This window comes from Lissotriton helveticus, chromosome 4_1, assembly GCF_964261635.1.
Source record: "Lissotriton helveticus chromosome 4_1, aLisHel1.1, whole genome shotgun sequence".
Lineage (NCBI taxonomy): Eukaryota > Metazoa > Chordata > Amphibia > Caudata > Salamandridae > Lissotriton > Lissotriton helveticus.
Window position 1 is genome coordinate 2,075,809,155 of NC_136063.1, and position 21,356 is coordinate 2,075,830,510.

The window sequence follows — 21,356 nt, forward strand, 5'->3', positions numbered from 1 at the left end:
GAGAATAGGAGCATAAGCACCTACAGGATTATTGAGCTTGAAGCCTGAAGCAAGAAAGATTTCTCAGAATGGATAACGAAATTTGACAAGAATTCTTTGCTTCACCTGGAGGTAATATAACTTTACTCATGGGAGTGTGACAATTTGAATTCAGTGTAACTGTTTCAAAAAAAGAAGCTGAAGAGACAGCTTTTATGAAGTTGGATGAATGTTGTGAGCCGGCTTAGACACCCAAGATGTGTCCTTGATTGAGAAGGGTGGCAGGATATATTGATCATGGAAAAATAGAGCCCTACGACCTGTTTATATGATCCCTGTTAACTGAATGTCTATTTTATTGGCATTAAGTGGGGAAAAATAAACACAGAGGTGTGGGCAGATGAAAAGCAGGTTGTCAAAGTAGCCACCAGGAGTTGGTGGTTCAAACATATAGTCAGCAGGGCATCATCACCATAGGAAGAAACAATACAGACAAAATATATGATGCAAGATGTCAGCAGCCAATGAGATTATTAACAGCAAGCGAGAGAGAGAGAGGATCCTCCAGAAACTCTACAACTCACCATATGAATGGGAAATGAAATAGTGGAAAATTAACTAATTACATACAATATTGTGAGCAGGCAAACCAAGCTGAGACAAATCTTTTGAAATCTAGCTCAATAAAACTTTTAAGAAGGATATCCTGATCCACGGCAGTACACGTCACTGATAACTCTAGTCAATAGAGTGCAACAGAGTCATCAAAATCCACAATGTTCATCTAAAGCAAGAGTGAGTGATAATTAGAGTCTAGCAAATTAAAAGACAATTGTTTGGATGCCACCTGTTCAGAGATGTTACTCAGGACAGGAAGTAGAGTGATGGGTGATAGAGTAGAGCATTTCTAACCATCCAGATGTGACAATTTGAGGGCTTCAATAACAGCTCTGAAATAGATTAATGGGAGGAATGTTATTACTTTCTTTAGCAGAGAGAGTTGGTGCCAGATCGTCTTCCTTTTCTTAGTGATGATTTCCTTTATCGATGAGGTCAATGTCCAGAGTGAGTCAAAAGAGAATTAGCATTAGGTGGAAGTTGGGGTTTGATTCATAGTCATCGTCATTTTCAGTCGATATTATTCAGCCAGGTTAGACTACTTGATGCGTGGATCACTTGGTGAAAAGCAAATCTTCTATATGGTGAGATTAATATTTAGGTAGGGGCTGTATATCCAAGTCAATCCCCAAGCAGTGTTTGAGGCAGTGGATGTGAGAAGCAGAGTAGGCTTTGAAATACAGTTGTGTATAATTGGCATATTGGTGAATTTTGATGTTGTTATACCCTTATTTACATATTATGTATTCCAAGCTGGTCCTTATAAAGACCATAGAAAAATAGTTGGAGAACAACTACAACAACTAAGATGTGGAAGATCTTCAGCCACATAAATCGTGTTTCCCACCACTGAACAACTACTCACTCTTTTCTGTAAACCACATACAGGAATGAAAATGGCTCACTGGCCATAGAGTCTGAGGTCACATAGCTAGCTACTTGTCTACTAAGTGACAGCAAATTAGGGAATCTGGCCTATTTAATTATCTGAAAATATACTTGAGCCCACATTACTGAAGGGCTACAGGGAAGGCCATGTAGAGTTTTCTTTTTATGGTCCAATCCTTCGAGTGTCTGGGTGAGTTTGCAGCGTTGGTATTGTGCTTTGGAGATGAGAGAGACCTCTGCTTTGTTCCATTCTTTCCAATCTTATTCTCAAGTGATTTGTTGTATTACACATCTACAAATCTCAATCCTAGTTTTGAAGTAATAGGACTGCATTCATATTTTCATAGCATTTTTATGATAAATAGTGTAAACACTTTCGAATATCAACTTAGTTAAAATTGAACATAGAAAAAGGGACACATTTCTAATGAAGCCTTCATAATCTACAGGAGAATAGACAGTATATTTCTTTCACGTTACTTCCTCATGCAGCTAATTATACAAATCCATCCATTTTGAAAAAACCTTCTAAAAATCAACTTTGAGATTGTCCATCTTAAAACTCCTCTGCATGGCAAGAAAGTTGGACTGGGCACTGTGATCCACCAACTTGGAAAAACTATCCCTGTACTGCTGGAAGGAGCAGAACATTGCTGCTGCTCAGGTGCCCAAAGGGAACCCTTGAGAACCACGTCACCCCGTTCCGAGTGACGTCCTGTGGCTGTTGTGAAAGAGAGATAGGATAAATGTGTTTTACCTTGTCACCAAATGTATCATTTGTTTATCTTCATCTATATCAAAAATGGGGTATGATGAGAAATTACAGTTAACTTATCTAATTTCAAAGGTTGTTGTTTATATCTATATTGAGCCCTCTTGGAAATCACTCTACATATTCATTGAGAACTAGTATTTATAATAGCACAGACCTAACTAGAAATCCAAGGAGAGTCAAAAGGGAGAGGATGTAGCCTTGTGGTTAGGGCTGTCGACCTCAAAGAAAGGGAACCGTGTTCGAGTCTTGGCAACGATGCTCAACATCCCGTGATTCTGGGAAAATCACTTAATTTTCCTGTGCCTAACAAAAATGAATGTGTCTGTCTGTAATGAAACTGGTGCTCATGTAAAGCGCTCTGATACCTGATGTCTTGAGTCTAGTTTGAGCTATAAAAAACTCTTCAAAATTTGGGGGTTAATGGAGAGTGGGAGAGAATATGTGATTGTGTATATCAAGTGGGGATTTAAATGTTTTTTAACTGTACAATTACACTACACATAATTTATGATTTTTAGACTCAAGAAGATTATTTGTTTTCCCAATATCACAGCAGATCCACTCAGGTGCTGATGGTAGTGTTAAGAGACAGGTTCCATTGTTTCAAAGTCTGCCAAGTAGCCACTAACTCACTTCTCAACTTCATCAGTCATATTTTCATCAAAAAGTGCACTCAAGGACACCCTCTTATTTACTTACTATACTTTACTCACTCTCTGTGGCAGCCTAGAAATGCTTCCACGTAATCCAATGCAATTAATGTTAAAAATAAAAGGGCATAACTTATGAGAAGTGTTGCATCGCTGCATGAAAGCAGCGAAGCAACACTTCTCAGTGTGCCCTTCTTGCGACACAGATGATGAGTCATTTTTACTGAATGACGCTTCATGTTGCAAGGAATGACAGAAACTTCAGTAGTATTGACGTATCTGTCTCCGCAAAGTAGTACATTGCTGTAGTTGTGTCAGATGTGTGACACAACTCCAGCAATATTCCTTTCACATGGGGCCTGCCCCATGTGAAAGGGCCTATGTCACCCTTAATCCTGCCATGAAGGCAGGTGTAAGGTTTTGACGCAGTGGTATCCTAGAAGTAGTGCAGCAAAATCTCATCGATTTCACTGCAGCACTCCTACGACCTTTTTTTGCGGGGGAATGCACACCCTGCATACATTACACTGATGCAAGTATAATGTCACGCAGGGGTTTATGAAGTGACACATCTGCCTAGATGCGTCTCTTCGTAAATATGGCACAACATGGGGCATTATTTACACTGCCGCTGCGTCACTAAAAGTGACACAACGGCAACACAAAAGTGGCACAGGCCTTTATAAATAAGGCCCAAAGCATCAAACAACTAAGGGCCCGATGTAGGTGGCCCATTACTCGTCGGTAAACCCGAAATTCGGTAAATTTCAGACTTACCGACCGGTATTGAGCAATTCCTGAGGTAGGGGATGAATCGGTAAATAACGAATCGGTATTTACCGATTCGGTATTTACCGAATCATCATTTACCGATTCTGTATTTATCGAATCGGTAAATGACATGTAGGAAGCACTTTTAAGAGTGCTGTTGTGCTTTAAGGATTCGTTATTTACCACCAACTATTAGTTGTTGGTAAATAACGAATACCTTTGAAAATGCAAATCTGTGCATTTTCAACAGTGCCATGTGGCAGACATACATGCCCTTGGGGCATGTATGTGTGCCACATGTGCACACAAGCACTATTCAGGGGTGCAACAGGGTGTCAATGTGACACCCTGCCACCCTTGAAGATTTCCCTATTTTACCGAATCGGTATTTACCGATTCTGTAATTACCGATTTTTTTGCTACATAGCATTTACCGATTCTAAAATACCGAATCTGTAAAATTCTGTATTTTAGAATCGGTAAATGTACTTTACCTACATCTGGCCCCTAATGCCTGACATGCTGATCAATTAATCAGTCTTTCAAACAAAATGCCTTTAAAGGCAGTTACACATTGATTTTAGGTTGTTCAAAACAAGTGCACAGTCAGGCTAAAAAATCTTTAATTGCAAGGTATTTCCTGTTTAGAGGCAAAACATCTTCTTTTATATCACATTTAATTTCCACGGTCCTGATATTTTGGGAGGCCATTCTGAAGTCATTTAGATGTTTCCACATTTATTATATACCATTTTGCAGTGGACTACCCAGTATAAAGATATTTCCAGTTTACTTTACATTTGTTGATGTTGATATTTTGCACCACTACTCATTCAATGGTAGGGCATTCAGTATTCTTGTCATTTTACCAACATCTGCAGCTCCCTCCTTTCAGAAGTAGATTCATGGAAGTGGATGTAATCAGACGAGTAGGTACAGTGATATTGGAGACAAGATTCATGAGAGGTCAGCTGCATCCCAATGTCTTTCAAAACAAAACCAAGAGATGGAGTGGACATTCTTTTTGCTTGCATTAAGGCAATTACACCTTTGCAACACAACTGTGAAGATTTTTTAAAAGTTGATCTTGCAGATTTGCATCCCTTGAGTTATGCTTTTTTTTTAGGCTTCATTAAATGAAAGGTGATCTTGTGAGTTTAACTCACCATCCAATGAGGAAACTGTACAGCGTCAATGCTTACATCAGAAACTTCAAAGGTGGTCTCTATGAATGCAGGGGATCGTACGGAACCACAGCAGTATCATTTCAAAGCGCTTTTCTTCATTGAATTATACATCAGCATGTCAAGAAACTCTGAGCCCTCTCATACAAGTCAGTGCCACACTCCTCTTTTTGAAGTTCTTTTGTATTTAATTTTTTATACAAACACGTTGAGTGCTGACACTGACTTGACTATATTTGCTAGTAAAGAACACAACGAAGATTTGTATAGTGTGAGCCCCATTGACAACAGGGATATAACTAAGGCTCCCTGTTTTCCGTTTTTACAGATTTTTACAGATAAATACAGGCAGAAAACATTGTGTTTTTTGTCTGCATTTATTTTTAAAAGTGGATAAATACAGAAAATTGTGCTTCTTTTAAGTGACTCACTGTGCTGTCTTTCATGAATAGTAGTCCAATTGCTGAGCAGATAGCATGGAAAATTAAAAAACAGGATCACATTTCTATAAATAATGCCATATGTCAACAAACATTTGTGGTATAATGTTAATATTTAGTGAATGTATTGTTACGTAATATTTGGCAGCTTAAACAGTGAAATCACGACAGGCATCAAAGTTTGAGTGTGTGTCTGTCAGTTAAATAAATATGGAAATGCACAGATTTACAACTTTGTGTATACACAAAACACAAAATAAATATGGATAAATTCAGATAAAATGGCTAAAAAATAAATATGGATAAATACAGACGTAAATAGCCAAAAAATAAATACCATAAAACCGGGAGCCCTAGATATAACACAGGCCCCTGCAGCCCCGATGGTGGGGCTCCCAACCTTCCATGGGGACCCCAACTGTTCAGGTGGGCCTCATTCAGGCCAAGAACTATGAATACATCTGTGAAATATTCAATATTTTAGGGCCCCATTCCACATTCTGCAGGGGGGACCAATCATTTTATGTTACCCACTGATTGAAAGCATATTAATGGCCTTTTATGTACTTTAATCTGGATTCACAATCACAGCCTTGCTCTTTCTGCTTCTATGCATTTATCCTGGGGGGTTGAGGGGGGAGATGATGAGCTATCCGGAACACTGATCCTTTCACTGCCTGTGGCTACGGCTGATCCGTATTAATTGCCACTGAGAATTGAAATGTGCGGCTCCACTGTGGGAAGCTGGAGCGGCTTTAATCATTAGGCCAGCTCCTCTGCCGCGGGCATCCGGGCCGGCATCAGCTCTGGGGCTGGTGTGACTGTAGCTTAGGGAGGAGATAAATGTGTCATTTCCAGCCATGGAGGCAATGCATCCAACTCACACTGTTTAATTGTGCACTCGGATATTTCATACAGAACCTATTAGCCACACCCAATGGACGCCAATGAGCAGCTCCTGCAGGAGCCACTTCATGGCAAGTTCTCCACTAAAAGGATTGGAGCCGTTCAGGGAGAAGTAAGGTTGTCAGGCACACAAGACTGTGTTTGAGATTGACTTAGTTTTTTAAATTTAAGTTTCAATGCCCCTTACCCTAATGTGCGGCATAAAAACACAAAAGGAGAAAGTAAAAAATGTCTCAAATATTTTAACTGTGATGCTAGAGAATAGGACACACTTCCTACTACAGAAGAATAGAAAACTGTCACAATACCAGCTCAAAGAAAGATACATATGGAAATATTAGTTTATTTAATACTTTCATTTCTGTATGTTAGGGTCTGTATTTACAAACATTTCACGTTGCGCAGAGAGTGAAATTGCTGTGCTGTTTTTACTTGCTGCAGTGCGTTGCATGAAAACACGGTGGACCTGCACTATGTTTTCAAAGAAGTGCCAGAGTCTCTGCACATTGTGTGTGGCTGCAGTTCGAGTGTATGTTGAGCTGTGCTTGACTGGGTGATGGCTATATCTATAGGAGCAGAGAAGAACCACATTGTGTTTGCTGTTCTGTAAACACACAATGAACAGTTTGTAGAGGGTGCCTGACTGAGATGCATGTGTCAAGAGAGCCCAGAGGCATGATGTCTGAGTGAGTGCTGCCTCCCTTTGGGGATTGGGTGGTGTCACTGATTTCGTCCACAAAAAGCTGAAGCTGTCATTTTTCCAAATTATTTTTTACTAATGATGGTAAAAGCATAAATTTGTTTATTAAAGTCAGTTTCTCACGTTTTACCATTTTTATTTGTAATGTTTTGTGTATCACTAGTGGGGGTCAAGGCAGTATATGCCGCCTCATAATTTCAAACTTGGGAGCCAACTGTGCAACGGGTTATGAGGAGATGATGACTGCTGTTGCAGTGAAAGTATCGGTTGGTGCAAAATGTGTGTAATTGGATTCTGCCAGTGGGAGCAGGCACCTATGTTTCCCTCGGTTGTATGATGATACAACGCATTCCGTTGTAATGCATGCCTTTTCCACGCATGCGTTACAACGGAATGCCTTTCCCACGCATAAACTTTAAAAGAATAATCCATTACTACGCATACATTTACAACGATTTTCGTTGTAAATTCATGCATGGTAAGGGCGTTCTCTTGGTAACGGTTATTCCCCCACCCCTAAACCCTTCTTACAAATACCCCTCCACTGCCCTGAACCCTTATATTAGACCCCTGTTTTTTTCCTTAAATCTAATATTCCCCTTACCTCTCCACATCATCTCTTCTCAATGTTCTTCCATGTTAAGAGGAAACGGAAGTGTCTTTCCGTTCCCTCTAACGACACCGATTGACTCCCGATTTCCTCCACATATAAACTTTAACAGGTACCTTTTTTATTAGGGAGGAAAACCCCCCGGCCCCCTGTTTTTTTCACACTTTTTTTAGTAGGGAAGGAGACCCCCCAAGCCCCATATTTTATTTTTAGGTTTTAACATACATGCCTTTAATACGTATTTCATAGTAAAGGTATGTGTGGTAAAGGCTACTCGTTGTAACAACGCATAAGTAGTAATGCATGCGTGGTTACGTTATGCGTGGAAACGGCTGCGTTGTAGTGGCCGTTTCTCGTTTCCCTCTGCCACTTTAGCAAGGAACTGAAGCTTCTGTGGGCATCCTTTTGGTTTCAGGACATAAGACCTTGGCAGTAGGTCGTAATGTGGGGTGGGCTTGAGGGGGTGATGTCTTACCAACAAATTGGTAAATGTAAAGTCTGCATACTGCATTTGAGGACTAAATATAAGCTGCAGTTTCAGATTTTTTTTTTACAGTTACTCTTTGTCTTCTAGGTGCTTACATATAAACCACCCTAGTATAGGTGCTTTCTTGACTTAAAACTTTTTTGATAACAAAACTTCTATCAGCAGTGAGTGATAAACCCTTTACCACAGAGTGCTACCACAACACATACTGCACAACTACACAAAGGGCCTGACAAGCACTACCACATACACATGGTACAGAGAAGCTCAAATCCAATGCTCCTTCTCTTCACAAGGAAAAAAGCACACAGTGCTTTATGGCTCGGTTTGCATTGCGTTTACACCATGCAACGTGGTACATGTGCAACACAAACATTAGGTGTGATGTATGAAGTCATGCAAGGCCACTTTGCGAAACCTTGAATGGCTCCATAAATCTGTGGTAAAACAACGCAGCGCAAATCGCTGCATTGCCTTACTCTGTGGTATGGAAGCATTCTATGGGCATTGCGTGGGTTTTCCCAAGCAACTTCCAAGGTTTTTTACGCATTCCCAGATTTACCAGAGCTGGTAAACCTGGGAATGGGCCAAAAAGATATATTACCTTCCCGGAGAGGTGAAATGAGGTGAAATATCTTTATTTCTCCTTGTTACTTTCCATTTCTATGTGTGCTGCATTCTGCAGCACACATAGAAAGAGAAATATGCCACCCAGGGTTGTTTATGTACAGGTCGGTGCTCCTTCCAGCTCAAATACAATCATAATTTAACATGGTGCACAGGTGCTTGCGTTGGAGCAAGGCTGCCAAAAGGGTGCCAGCACAAAGGAAAAGGCAGGAATGCATCATATTCTTTGAAATATGGTGCATTCCTACCCTTTCCCTGTCACTCACTGCAGTGCAGCAAGAAGACATATGATTATGTGGTGTATGGACAAAACATTGAGTTTTCAATAGCAGGAGACAGAACTAATTAATTTAGTTGTAAAGAATATTGCTCTTTTAATTATTTAATGTGTTTTAGTTCATATATTTATTTTATGTGTTACTATTCCCACTCCTGTCCAGTTTGTTTATTCGTTGGACAGAGGCCAGCCACTCTTTGAATATTGGGGGTGAGTTCTTTACCCAGTTAATACAGATCTCCCTTCTCGCTAGCAATATTAACACAAACAGGATTTTTTTCTTATCTTTACTTATTTTGATTTCAGTGGCCAATTTCCAACTTTTCCCAAAAATAATTAAGTTCATACTCACGTCCACCTGTACTCCCAATACCTTGGAAACGGTTTTACCTATCTCTGTCCAGAATTCTTCCAGGTGGGGGCATTGGTTAAACATGTGGAGATCACCTGCATCCCGTTCCCCGCATTTGGGGCAGCTTCTTTCGCTTTGACCTTTGAACTTTGACAGCCTCTTTGGAGTTCAGTAAGCTCTATGTGCTGTAAAAATGTTTTTTTCTCAAAGTAGCTGATTTTACTGTCTCCCAGCAAGTGTTCATTGAGGTTTGCCATTCATTCGTTATATCAAGGTCTGGGAATATTTCTCCCAAGATCTTTTTCGGGATATCATAGTACTCTTATCCTTCCTCAATCAGCACCCAGTACCAACATGCTACTTCTTTTTTAATATTTCTGTGTTTCTGCATCATATCCTCTGCTGTTCCGTAGCCCTCTTTTACATCTTTGAGGTTTTTAATCTAACTGCTTAACTGATAGTACTTAACCCTTGAGATGTTTCCATTGGTTATTCCATTCAGTGTTCCCCAATCTATTACAAAGTTTAGAATTATCAGCTCACCCCATTTTGTAATGTAGCTTTCTTTCAAGATACTTGCTAACTTATCTTGTAGGCATTCAGGTGTTCCCGACGAATCCCATATAGGTGCGTGTCTGCTATAGTATGGAATTTTGAGTGTTCTTCTCATCTGATACCAGAGTGAAGCCGCTGCCTTTACGCTTTTTAGTCTAATTTTTTTTAGGCAGGTCACAATTTGCACCCCCTCTCTCCCATGAGTTGCTACAAACACTTATGGTGGCCTGCAAGGATTAGCTGACCAACATCCTTGTGTGTATATTCTAAATAGGACTTTTTTTAATGAAGCAGTTGTGCTTCCTAATGGAGCTGGTGCTGCTTTTAAAAAATGTTTCCCATTTGAGAAAACATCGGAGGGAGCAGGCAGTAGTAAACTTGACCACTGCCTACTCCCTTAGACTACTGACAATATTCACATAGGGGAGGCCTTAGGACATTTTGCCCTTTGTGAATCAATTTCCACGCCGCTCGATCTTTTTAGTAATTGATCAATGGGTTGGGAGCACAATTGTGTTCCCAAACCTTTGATTCCTACCATTCCCAATCACAATTCGGAGGGGACATTTCCTCTTAGTGGTAATTTGGAATGGATTGCAAACTCATTTTGTGAGTCGCAAAAGATTTCCTGGTTTTTAAAATGGGATTAGTAGGTATAAAAATTCCTTTTTGCAGTTACAAACACGATTATTTTGCTAATGACACAGTTTGCAACCACAAAGGGCTTTATACATTGCTTCTCTAGTTGCACCTCAGCATACACTGAGATAAATTTGTAAGCCAGAAGGTTAAACGCCCTCAGCATCCAAGATGAGAATAGATCCTCAATACCAATCACTAAACCATTGTATGCTATAATACTGTTCAGATTCTTACTGATAATCAGGATATATGTAAGACTGGGTTTCATTATTGCCATGGACGTATAAAGGAATCTCATTCAGGCCCCTATTTTCATATCTAAACCCATAATTTCGGCCCTTACTATGGGACAGAGGGGCATATTATCAAGGGGGTTTATCTCCGCTTTTTTGCCTTTAAATAGCCAAGAAAGCGGAGATAAAATTATCTCCCTATTACCTAGCTGTCGCTAACACCAGTTAGCGACAGCTAGTAGGAGATAGCGACCATCTTGGGCCCCACTTTGCATGTCAGTGATATTTATCACTAATGACATGCAAAGTGGGCGTGCCAAGATGTTAGCGACTGGAAACAGTCACTAACATCGCTATCTCCTATTACCAACTTTTTGAGATATTCGCGCTAAGCGCGAATATCTCCAAAAAACTAACACCTGCCCTGAGCAGTTCTTAGCCATGTTATCCAATGGGAGGTGGATAACATGGCTAAGATCATTAGCTCGGTAATGCATGAATATCGCTGACTTTTCAGCGATATTCATGCATTGCGGCCGTTTTTTATCGCATTTGCGATAAACCTTGATAATAGCAAGGTTTATCTGCGATAATTTCTGAGGATGCTTAGCGTTAAAAAATTAGTTGCTAAGCATCGTTAGCGATAAATATCGCTTAACGTTGGTAATATGCCCGAAAGTCCTCTAGATTTGACCAGGAAATTTGTCTCTAGAAATCAATTCAGTAATACATCAGGACTCGTAATACAAGTTTCTAACTGTACAACACTGCTAACCCCTTGTCAGGCAAATAATTTCGATCTGGCAAACATCCACTGAGATGTTTTCAGTTTAGAGCACTGGTCCATCATTTTTAGGCTTTATTAGTTGAACTTACAAATGAAAAGCATTCCTTCAAGAGGTAACTTTCAAAATGGTATCATTTAATAGGTCTGAAACTAGCAAAGGAAGTTTACTATTATGTTTTTATACATTACATTTGCTAACTCAATGACAGTAGCAAATATGTTCTAAAGAAAACAAGATGGCTCCAGTGTTTGCAAAGTAAGAACTTCATCTCAAGCCACCAAAAGATATCAGCTTGAATGTTAATTCACAAAGAAGAGATGGGAGCGGAGGCAGTAGCACATGAATTCACTTCAAAATAACTAATGCTTTACAACTGGCCATGAATCCTTATTTCTGTGGTACCACATCTAGTTTACCAAGAATGATACCAAAATTTGAAACGCACAAATTTGCAAAATTAAAAAATGGTGGAAATGTGGACTTCTTCCACCTAATGAAAAATATGTTTCATATATATTTCATGTAAGCTTTAAAAAAAATCTTCTCTCTTTTGTATTGTGTTTTGAGACTGAGTTCTGGCTTGTGCTTATCTTATGCTCCTATAGAACCCTCATATCATTACCAAAGTATACTGCTTACTTACTTCCCATGTAACTGCCTACTCCAGCATTTTGATGTTGCCCTATTTGATCTTGTTTTTGTTTATATAAAATTTTCTCTATAAAAACATTTGGGAATAAAAGAAAGGCTTTAGCTCTCAAGCTTAAAGTCTCAGTTGAAAATGTCTACAAAATATATGAAAATACTTTTGTAACATATTCACTGAATACCGATAGCAGGCGTATTTTGCAGTCCACACCATTGCTAGTTGAAGCATGAATTTATTGTGTTAATAATGGACATTGCCTTAAGAACAATGTGCCTCTCGAGATTAATTCACATTGATTTACCACAATAATTTAAATGAACACATGTCCCAATGTAATTATGGAAATACAAGCATTAACTAACAACCATCAATATATGCAAGGTAATTTTGCAGCTGTTCGCATGTTTATTAAAAGGAGGAAATATGCATTGGTTACAATAGCAAGCAGGGATCTTCCACTTACCACAAAATGAAAATACTAATTAGTGTTTAACCTTCCTGCACTATGCTGGTTCAAGGAGAAAATGTAACAATAAATTACCTGAAACAATGGCAAAGTTCTTCTGGTATCGAATGCTTAATGTGAGGCAGACATTTTTGTTTGGTTATTTTTAACATATAAGCAGAACCACCAAAACATTCTGAATTTGTTTTATTTCATGTTTGTCATATGAAAAAATATAAAGCTAAATCCTTGTTTACAAAGGAGTGGTCTTGGTAACTTCCGATATGGGGCCATATGTATCATTCCAAATTGCAATCGCAAACACCGAAATCCACAGAATTTCGGCATTTGTGATCGTAATTGTGCTTAGTGGTATGTAATATTGAAAAACTGCCTCGCAAAATAAGGCGGTAAAAAAGGGGGTGGTGATGGACGGAGCTTCTGAACCAATCAAAACCAATCGCAAAATAAGGATTCACAAAATTTGCGATTCCCTATTTTGCAATTGCAAAGTGCAATGTGGCACACATACATGCCTTTAGGGCATGTATGTGCGCCACATGTGCACCTATGCTTATTTCAAGGGTGCAACAGGATGTCCTTTTGACACCCCTGCAACCTCGAAATTGCATTCTCAATTTGCGAATGTGTAATTGCTAATCGCAAATTGAGAATGTCTTCCCGTTAAGAATGAATGGGGAGGGTTTCCTTAATCGCAAATTGCACTTTGCTATTCGCAATTAAGGAATATGTAGGATTCGCAAATGTTTTTGCAAATCCTACATACATCTCGTTTTGCGATTCTCAAATAGTGATTCTCTAAATTTCGTTATTTGAGAATCACTAAACCAAACTTTCCTACATATGCCCCATAATGATATACTTTTTTTATTTTTTGAATTTATAATAGCATAATTTCTAAACTACCACTCAATTGCTTTCCTTCTTTTGATCTTTTTCTGTCTTTTTTCTTTGCGTCCTTTCTTTCCTTCTTTCTTTCTTTTTTCCATCAAATTTTTCTTCTTCTTGTGAACTACACTCAGAGGGAGACAGAGCTCTTCACAAAATAGGAAGTTACTAGACCATCTGGGACAAACAGAATAATAGACACATTTTCATGGGTATGTTTTGCTTAAAATGGATATCTAGCCTAACAATGATGTTGCTTTCTAAATACAGTAAACAACATAATATGCAATGCACTCTATATTGTAAAATAAAATACAATCAGTAATTGTGCTTTATGCTATTTCTTGTTATTATGTACTGAAATGCATTTTAAAAATCACCATCAACTCTACATTATAAGAATACTGAAACATCAAATTCTGTGACCAAAGAGAGACAAATGGTGACAGGCCGAGTGCCTTTCTAAAACCACAACACTCAGGGCCTAGGTTTACCTTTATGAATTGGGTCCTAAAAGTTTAATTGCAATATTCTTATCATGTATGGTTGAGAGGATTTTCTTGTTTATAAGATATCACCCTGGGGCTCCACTTGGTCTGTGGTGGTAATAGTCGCCTATTGGCATGTATCATGGTGGGCACTTTGAGCCAAAAGTGGCTTTTTATTGACTTTGTATGCTAGCTTTTTCAAATCCAAATTAGAAAAATGAAAATCAAACTAGAAGTCACTAAATGCACCCTGTTGTTGGTGGCTAAAACTGTTAAATAGCTGAAGGTATTACATACAAGTTTCTACAAGTTCTGGAAATCAGTTTGCAGGTAAAAGAAAAGTCTCTCCTGGGCAGAGTGTAAAGCACATTCACGATTGAAATAAATAAATGGATTTTAAAAAATGACACATTCCGAGGTACAGAAATGGGAGGGTACTTTGACTTTTCCAATTACCACCATGATACTCTTTCATTTATACCTAGACCAAGGAGGTGCACCTTGACAGCCATCTCACTGGTTACTGCTGCAGCACAATTCTGAGTTTTTCATCTTATGTTTCAACACCAAAGCTTAGGCAGCGCCCACCTAATCCAGAAATGTTGAAATAGGGAAGGTGTGCAGGCAGCCAAGCACAGTCTTTCGGCTTTGAAACTTGTACAAGTTTACATTTGTCTGCTCCTGTTGTGTAGATAGTGTGTTCAGCTAATTTTGCATCTTATTCTCTCACAGATTCTGAGAGAGCCACATTGCCCTCTTCACGTTACTTTATAGTAGAGGGTACACTGATGCCACTACTCACTTGTAATAAACCAATAAAAAATAGAGAAATTTAATAAGAAAACCAAAATGATGAGGGGAATGGGAGATAAACATGTTTTTAAGTTTCAAAACAAAAAAGGCAAAGGTAAAGTAAAGTTACAATCCACAGTCACTGAAAGTTGTTTACTGGGACCTAGGTGTGGTTTCAGGCTGAACTCTTGCAATATAATTCTGATATACGAAAAAAGTTTTTTTAAATGTCATATAATACATGACCACACCTTCACCCTTGAATCCTTGGTGTCTCAATCATATGAAAGATGTCTGATATTAAGAAGAGAAGCAGAATCCTTAGTGCAAAATAAATACACTCAAAAGCAGTTAGTAATTTCTTGCAAACCTTATTGGGATCAGTATAATGTAAATCAGATTAATAAATACTATATCTAAGAATAAGTACTAACATGCAGAGAAATTCTTTATTTGATGTACTAAAATTAAGCATGCATTAAATAAACATGTTGCCTTAAATTTCTCCTTTTTGTTAATCACTGTTCATTTTAGAAAAGCATGTCAGAAGGGACATTCCATTATCCTTTTCCCTGTTTAATCTGCAGCTGCATTTATGCTTTGAGACCTGCTTTTCCTCTGGACTGCTGGCTATGAGAGCAGGCATTATCATATCATAAATCAACTGTATTAACCAGAGCGTATCTTCAATGGGGGTTTGTGGGGTGTCATACACCCCTATTAAATTAATTCTCATGCTTGGAGTTAGTTTGTGGCAATGTCTGCCTTAGGTTGTTCCTAAATAGCAATGCAACCAGCTTATGACCATACACATTTTCTATATAAAACTAATTATTTAAAAATGCACCTATAAAATCTGATTCACTTGTATATTTGTTTTGCAAAGCTATTTACTGCAGGGCTGCCAGACACAAAGGTCCACATATATTTTCTGTGATGGAAAGGGGGCAGATGGAAATCCCAGTGGGCCCCTGGTCAGTAGATAATATTTAGGTCTCGCCTGTGGCAACGCAAGCACCAGCACATGTGTTTTTGCTTGCAAGAGATATTGTTTACTAAAAGGGGTGTGGAGTATGTCAATTGCTTGTCATTTGTCGGATTTATTGTCACTCTTGTCTGCTACCTGCACATGACAGCCTCACTTCTACTTTCAAGTGGAGCATGGACCAAGTGCTGATTGTTTCTTCTTGATTGATGTCTTTCTGCTACTTTCACTATGATCGAGGTACTATTTCTATTTCTTTTACCCCTGTTGTCCAATCTGCTTCTTCCCTCTTCTCTTTACCATGTCTGTGTTCCCTCTTACCCTTCCCACCCCTGCTTGTCCATGTTGCTTCTTCCCTTAACACCCCCTGTCTGTGTTGGTTCTGCTCCACCCACCTGCAGATGTCTGTGTTGCTTATCACCCCCTTATCCGTGTTGCTTTTCCCCTCCCATCTCCACTACACGCCCATTGTCTAAGTTGCTTTTTTCCTCCAACCCCACTTTCCCATTGCCCTTGTCAACACCTCCCTCCCAGCCTCACCCACCACAAGAATAAATAGTGCTATGACGTGGCAAGTGCTGGCCGAATCATAGTGATTTTTTGAAGCTTCCTTTTCCTTCACACCCTCCCTCCTGTTGTTTTTTCAGAGGCCGTTTTACACCCATTGGAAGCTTAGATGGCCTCATGTGTTGAGGTTTCCTGCTTTTATAGATTTCCATCATCCCATATAAGGACACATTGTGATGAGAAAATATTGTTCCATATAGTTTTCTGTCCACAAATGAATGGTTTTGAAAAGTTACTTTAACTTCATGCCTCTGCTCTCTTATGGACCATTGCACCCACTGCTATGCAAGGCACATCATCCTAACAAAATACATTGGATCGTTTTACTTCCTGCCTTTTTAATTTTCCATTGTTGAGTAGCATAAAGTTGCATAATAGTTCTCATTATTGCAGGCTAGTGACTAGTATGATCACCTTTGAGCCTGGAGAGATGGTTTCTGTCTCTACTTTATCACAATCGAGTGATTGTGAGAAACAAACTTTATCTTCCTGCTACTCAAATAGTAAATGTAATTTTGTAATGAAATAGAAAGATTTTGTACAGTGCGCTCTTTAGTACTATTCTAATTGCATTATCGAACCACCATTATAATACATCCTGGGTTCTGTAATCCAGTGTGAATGGGTCCCCATATATATACTATATATGACCTCATGCGCAACATGCTACAGTAACAGTTTTACAAAGTAATCCACTGCTCTTTGCAGCCAGGTCTATGATGTGTACACATGCGTCTGATAATAATTCATGCAGGCATACACCTCATTAGGCCGCTTCATTTTTTGCCGATGGTGCTAATGCACAGGAAGTGTAAAAAGCATAACTTTTTTTCGATGCTGAATAGCACATGCAAAGCCAAAAGAAGAGACCCATTGCCAATGCATGTTTTTAGGAGATGGGGTGAAATGGACATAAAACATAACAATACCTCTATTTCTATCTATCTATCTATCTATCTATCTATCTATCTATCTATCTATCTATCTATCTATCTATCTATCTATCTATCTATCTATCTATCTATCTATCTATCTATCTATCTATCTATCTATCTATCTATCTATCTATCTATCTATCTCTCCTAAACTTAAACTCTTAAACCTTGCTCAACATTGATGTGAGTGGTCAGTGAAGGGGTAGTTACAGGCTCCTGTGAACGTCTAACCCCACTCAAATCAATAACCTACTTTTATTATTACCACATATAATTGTATTTTCTTTGAACTTAGAACCTTCATGCTAATCTTGAATTTGGCATGTGACCACAATTCTTTTTTTTTGTGAGCAAATTACCCTGTTGTCTTTTGTAATGCATGTGCTATCCCTCATTCCTAAATACATTGTTTTTTGTAATGTGATTAGACTAGCAGCAAATAATTTTCTATACAGTACACCTTAAATTCAGGATTCTTAAGTAGACATAAAAATATTCTGGAAAGAGCTTTGTTGCTCTTTGGAGCTCATGCAGTATCAAATGCATATCATAGAATAATCCTTGTGTAGAAAGAGACACATACTGCCAGCAGGTACATTACCTTGTCAAGCTATCTTACTGGCAATGAAGCCACAACTGCCATATTGCACATAGGTCACTGAAGGAGACACTCAGCCACCTCAGCTACTTCCTAGAGATTCCAATATATGTAAACTGGATTTTGCACCTTCTCTATTTCATTACAAGACTGGAGGCAACTATCATGCATAACACCTTTTAATTTCAGCAGGACCTTTAAAGAATAATTACAGTACAACAATATAAGAATCCAGAAGTGAAAGTCCAACAACACATAAGTAATCTGAATTAGAATGTCTCTCCTCTTTTAAATGTTGCTCCTGAGACAGATACGTTTATTTTTTATTGAGAAGCGTGGTTTGCATTATAGATGTTGAAGGACAGTCAGTGAAAAAAGAGGCCTTTTAATTGTTAGAAGCATAGTGTGTACGTGATTAAAAGATTGTGTGTGTTATTTGTGGGATTATTTCTTTAACTGTACAGGTACTTAAAATATGGGCTAATTATGAAAGAACAGCAAATTTGATCTATACGATCGGGCACTACGGAGTCTTGAAATATATTTAGGTGTCTTAAAATGAATGCGCATAGGTTTGCCTATTACAAGCGGAGTATGTGCAAAAACTAGTTCAGGGCATGCAGGCTTACCTCTTATGGGAAGAGCATGTGCTGAAACCGCTTCGCGGACTTGCTCTGCCATGGCAGGAACCTAGAAACAGCAGAAGGAGCTCTTGTATCGGCTGTGAATAGCGTAAACACGTTCCACTATTCAGGCAAGCTCTTATGTGATTCAGGGGCCATATTTATTTGGCCAAAAATGTGTAAATGCAGGCAAACTGTTGGTTAGCAATGGTCGGTAGCTTTGTTTTGTGAGTAAAATTAGACACAAGGCAAATTAAAGAGGCACATTGACAGACTCTATTTTAAGGAGTAGGAAACCTTTTCTTGAGACAACGATGGCATTGGATAAAGGAAGTACAGGAGATTTATTTCGAAGGGGAAGATTATTGGTCCTTGACAGGTGAAGGGGTAGCAAATGGTGCAAAGCATGGAAAAGGGCTTAGGAAGACTTAGCATTTGGAAAGGAGACCATTATGCATGTCTACAATGGGTGGATTATAATCTATAACAAAGATAGGTGTCCAAAGCATAACACAAAGCAAAGCTTCCCTAAGCAAAACTACAGAGAAAAAAGATGAGGAGTTTACAGATGTGGATGGATGCATTAGGCAAGATGCAGATAAGGTAATGATGAAAACATTCTAGACTTGCAGTAGGATGATGAATTTAATGAAGAGTTGGAGGGTATGTTGGGGTCTATTTCTAGAGTGATGAAAATCCCATCAGGTGAGGAACTATTTTTTCCCAATAACATATGCCACCCTAGAAGTGCGTATTGGTGGTCAATGGAACATGTTGGAATATTCATTAAGAAGTAGATGAAGAAACCATTAGAAAAACATGTGAGAAGTGTACTAAGGGCAGAATGTTCAAGACCTGTAATAGATGATAAGGTCTGCAGTACCCCAAATGTGGACACTGAAATGATAACTTTCATATTAAAAATGTGAAAAGACCTCGTAAGGACCTTGAAAGGGAATTAAAACAATGCCAGTATAGACTGTTCGATGTGCTAGAACTTCTGGTAAAGATTATGGTTAGGGTAGAGGAAACTCATTTAAATGATAAGCCAGTAGATTTGGAATTATTGCGAGGATGGAATGAGAGAGCAATGGTTTTTCTGGGTAACGCCAATGCAGGTTCATGAAAATAAGCCCACAACTAGGGGAAATAGCAGGAATGGAAACAAAAGAAAATAGTAAGGGGCTACTGTTTTTCGGGAGGGCTAGATAAAAGTTGAGGAAAATATGTATTAACTTTTACAGACTTGGATAAGGCACCGTCAAATATGAGAAAAGTGTTCTTTGGTGTTTTTGGAAGGGCCAGCAGATGAGGACCATCTGTTGACTGAGGATTTCAGAGGTCCCAATATATTTACCACTAAAGCGGTTTCTTAGGAGGTTTCCAAACTTCAGCAGCTTTCCTCCCTCACCTCTTCAGGGTTTCATGGTGAGTATGGAGATTACCACTGTTTTTTTTACTATGAAGAGTAAGGGACTTCTCAGTTTTTTTGTGCACACATGGGAGAAAGGATCCTTGGGTATTAAAGGCTCTACAGGTGTTTGAAATAGAGTTTATGAGGTTAAAAGAACAAGGAAGGGAGCCAAGAGAATTGAATTTGACGCAGGAAGAAAAGGATATAGTGAATTGCAAAATAGATTCCATGTTAGAAAAGGGAGTGATACGACCAGTAGAAGAAAATGTCAAGGAGTTTGTAAGCACCCTTTTTCTAATGCAGAAGAAGGTCAAAGGCTGGAGACCAGTTATGAATGTAAGGAAGTTGAATAGATTCTTGGTCTACAGACATTTCAAGACAGAAGGAATCCATCTATTCAGAGATGTGCAATTGTCAGATTGGTGAAGTTGTACGTTAGGGGCGCTTATTTTACAGTTCTGATGGAGGACAAAAGTCAAAGGTACTTGCAATTGATGTGGAGGAGTCAATTGTATCAGTTTTTATGTCTATCTTTATGCCTATCTTCTACACCTTGGTGTTTTACAAAGGTGATGTGAGCAGTGGTTGCACATCTGAGAGAGAGCTTCACAAGTAATTTAGTGAATTTAGATGACATTTTGCTAAAGTCTCAGGAACTGAGATTACAGTTGTTGGAAGTGAATAAACGTTTAGAGTCTTTAGTTGATAGTAATACTTTCTCAGAATTTGGAGATTTAGGTTTCCAGATAGATACGATTGAGGTTATTTTGCTATTGCCAGAGAAGAAAGTGAAGACGATAAAGAAGGAGGTAATGCATATGATTGTTCTCTTAATCAATACAGGCAATTTTCCCAAAGCCCTTGCATTATCGAGCTTTGCAGAGAGTAAAGTTAGAGGCGTTGAGGAAATTTCTGTGGTTTCTGGAAGCAAAAGAGGAGATATGTTGGTTGTTGCACAATCTGGAAGCATTGAATGGCTTTGCTATATTTGGATGTGTACTGAATTTTGTCTTAGAGACAGTTGCCAGTATCAGAACAGTAGAAGCTCGACTGAGGGATTGAGAGACAGGTCGAACATTGTCAGAGTTAGAGAGGAACCGACAAATAAATTGCTTGGAATTGATTGCAGGTTTGTATGTGTTCAAAGGTTTGAAGAAAATGTTGCAGGGTCAGACGGTATTGATGAGGATAGACAATGTGTCAACAGTAGCATAAATAAATGACATTGGATGGAGCAGTTCCTGTTGCCTGTCAGATATAACAAATGAGTTGTGGATTTTTTGTTTGGAACACAAAATTGATTTGAGAGTGGAGTACTTAATATGGCAAATTAATTTAATCGTAGATTGGAATTCATGAAATTTAAAAGATTATAGCACTTGGAAGCTGCAATGTAGCAGTTTCAAGATGATAGAAAGGATATGAGGGCCATTGGATGTAGTTCTATTTGGAAACTGGTTGACATTTCA

General features: G+C 38.7%; 1 protein-coding gene across 1 annotated transcript in view; it reads right to left on the minus strand.

Annotated features, from left to right (window-relative positions):
- TENM1 (teneurin transmembrane protein 1) overlaps positions 1 to 21,356 on the minus strand; it is a 1,826,288-nt gene that overhangs the window by 1,577,169 nt on the left and 227,763 nt on the right. The window lies entirely within an intron of this gene.